The following is a 3,459-nucleotide window of genomic DNA, read 5'->3' as shown; positions in this document are numbered from 1 at the left end:
GGATTGCAAGCAGGTGCCATCACGCTGTAATCAAATGTAGTCAAATGTAGTAATATTTTTCTTTACAGTCACTGGATTTTAACTCACAGTTAGAAAGCCTTTCCTGTCTTAGTTTAAAGATGGGTTTACCTGTATTACTGTCATCAGTATTAATGTTCTGAAGAATCACAGGATTAAGCTTCTAGTTTAGCATCCGAAAGAGAGGCAGCCACAAAAAGGGAACCTTAAAAATATGCATGTGAAGCCATTTGTGAAGAGACAGAGACTGAGTGGTTGCTGCTGTGTTGCTGCCCTCAAGCAGCAGTCAATTCCACAGAGAACCTGGGAGCAGGAGACTCAGAATTGGATCTCTGCTCTTATCCCTCTCCTGTGAGATATTTTGATCTTCAGCTACAGTTTTTGTCACTGTCAGCAAGCTTATCTTCAGAAACGATGGCTAGCACTGTTACCAACAAGACAGATCCTCGCTCCATGAATTCCTGTGTGTTTACTGGGAATCTGCACACTCTTGTGGTGAAGAAATCTGATGTGGAGGCGATCTTCTCAAACTATGGCAAAATTGCGGGTTGCTCCATTCCTAAGGGCTTTGCCTTTGTCCAGTATGTTAACAAGAGAAACACCCACTGCTGTAGCTGGAGAGGATGGCAGAATGATTGCTGGCCAGGTTTTAGTTATTGATCTGGCTGCAGAGCCAACAGTGAACAGAGGAAAAGCTGATGTGCAATGATCTGCAGCGGAGATGTACGGCTCCTCTTTTGACTTGGACTATGACTTTTAATGTGATTATTATGACAGGATGTGTAGTCACCCCACATGTGTTCCTTATTTCTAATTTTTAATCCTTCTGGTATTTTAGTCGAAAAATCCAGTGGATTCATCATACTCCTCTAACCTGCCAGGATTCAAAACTGTGTTCCTCCTCTTCTTCCTCCTCCTCCTCCTCCTCCTCCTCCTCCTCCTCCTCTTCCTCCTCCTCCTCCTCCTCCTCTTCCTCCTTCTCCTATTGCTCAGGCTGTAGTACCCTTGAAATGCCAGTGTGTATCAGGAAACACCTCCCAAAGAGGCAAAAATGGCTTCAATTCTAAGAGTGGCTAGGGGGATCTTTGTCCAAGTCTGGAAAGTTGAAAGGTGATGACCTTCAGGCCATTAAGAAGGAGCTGACCCAGATAAAACAAAGAGTGGACTCTTTGCTGAAAAGCCTGGAAAAAATTGGAAAGGAACAGAGCAAACAAGCAGTGGAGATGAAGAATGATAAGACAAAGGGAAGCAGACCAGCACCTCCCTGAAGAAAGATGAGACCAATGTGAAGATGTAGCCTGAGGGGGCTGCGGATGACTGCTGAGGAGGGGGATCTACCGGATGATGATGAAAATGAAGATCGGGCGGAGAACCAGCTGGAGTTGATCAAGGATGATGAAAAAGAGGCTGAGGAAGGAGAGGATGACTCTTAAAAACATAGTTGGGCTTAGAAATCTTGTCCCATTATTTCTTTATCTAGGCGCTTGTCTAAGATCAAAATTTCACCAGATCCTCTCCCCTAGTGTCTTCAGCACATGCTCGTTGTTCTCTCTGTGTCCTACATGTTCATAATTACCTTGCGCCTAGTACCATTTTCATGTCCTTTGATGCTCCTAGTAGTTTTGTTAAGCATTCTCCTATAATGTTTGCTTTGTAATTTTGTTACCTCTTCATGACTTAATAATAAAAAGTTTGTGTGGTTTTTATTTTAAAAAAATGCATGTGAACACCACTCAAATCATTAACTGAAAAAAAAAATGAAAGATTTTGGGCCCAGTAGATAGCTCAGCCTGGTAAGTACAAGGACCAGGGTTCGATCCCCAGTACTTCATGTGATACTGGCCCCACTCCAGGCCCGACAAGCTGGCCACTGAGACCAGGCATAGTGGCACATGCCTGTAATCCCAGCACTGGGGAGGCTGAAACAGGAGGATTGCTATGAATGGGAGCTACACAGTGAGACCCTGTTCCAAATACATAAATTTAAATAAATAAATGGATTGAATCATTAACTGAATTGTGAAACATTATTCATGAGTGGGCAAGATGTCAAAGAGCTGAAGGGATTTTAAGCTGGAAGATTTCAAGATCTGAGCAGATTCCACTGTTGCCCTCCATCTTGGACTCAGAATTTATAGTTTGAATCCTGGCAGATTAGAGGAGTATGATGAATCCGTGGATTTTTCCACTGAAATCCCAGAAGAACTAAAAATTAGAAATAAGACCATGTCCCAAGAAAAGGAATTTGCCTAGAGACTAATGTGAAAACTAAAGAAACTAAAGGAGAACTGGGAAAAAAGTCTTCCTGACAAATCATAAAGCCGACTCTCCATGAACTGAAATTGACTTTAATTATCTAACTGCATATAGAGTAAAGCTCAACACTCTCCAGAGGAAGCTGATGGGATTTGTGATCAATGTCATTATAACATCCACAAAAGAGTGAAACATTACAGGCTGTGAAGAATTAGAAATTAGAGCTCCACAGTCAAGAGAAAAATTGGTCACTAGAAAAAGGCCTACTCACTGAAATAAATGACCCAGATATTGAAAGTAGCACACAAGAACTTTTTTTAAAAGGTGTAATTAATTTATGAAAAGGTGGGCAGGAGCGTATGTATATAATGAATTAAGAGATAGGGAGTTTCAGGAGATTTTTTTGAAACTATAAAAAATAACGAAATAGAGACTCCTTAAAAAACCAGGACTGGAAATCCCATTCAAACCAGCTATTCCCCTACTGGGAATTTTCCCAGAGGAACTGAAAATGTCATATCACAGTGATATATGTGTAACTATGTTTATAGCAGCACAATTTGTGATAGCCAAATCTTGGAAACAACCAAGATGCCCGTCACTTGAGGAGTGGATGAAAAAGATATGGTATTTTTATACAGTGGAGTATTACTCAGCTATAAAGAATGATAAACTTGAAGCCTTTATCTTGAAGTGGATGCCACTTGAACATATACTCATAAGTGAAATAAACTAGATCCACATGTGTAAATATCATATAGCCTCCCTAGTGTAAGAATGTAAAAGAAGAAACAAAAATAGAAAGGTATAGCACAATTGAAAGGAAAGTGAGAACTTAAGGATTAAACAATGAAGAGAGGGCTAAGAGAAAACCTGGGAAACATGACAGGGGCAAAGCCATACATTTATATGCACAAGACAGTTAAGGCAGTGATCCTGAGAATCTTCAACAGGTTTTTGACACTAGCAATTAATTGATAGAATTCTCATCCTGACTAACTATATATGCTGATACCTGTGAAATAAGCAACTTCACTGAAGATAGCAATGTGTAATACTAGGGTCATGTTTGGAATGCCTGTCATTCTGGTCTTTATATACATACTGCTTGTCATGTCATACCAATTACTGCTATACTGTCTCTCAAGTAAATGTTTGGTAAAAAAAAAAAAAAAAAAAAAAAAA

General features: G+C 40.1%; 1 pseudogene; it reads left to right on the top strand.

Moving 5' to 3' along the window:
• The first annotated feature begins 432 nt into the window (after positions 1–432).
• On the top strand, positions 433–1,451 carry LOC105742438 (annotated as a pseudogene).
• The last annotated feature ends 2,008 nt before the right edge of the window (positions 1,452–3,459 follow it).

This window comes from Octodon degus, unplaced genomic scaffold (genome assembly GCF_000260255.1).
Source record: "Octodon degus isolate 3935 unplaced genomic scaffold, OctDeg1.0 scaffold00052, whole genome shotgun sequence".
NCBI lineage: Eukaryota > Metazoa > Chordata > Mammalia > Rodentia > Octodontidae > Octodon > Octodon degus.
This window is presented reverse-complemented; position numbering and strand designations above follow the sequence as displayed.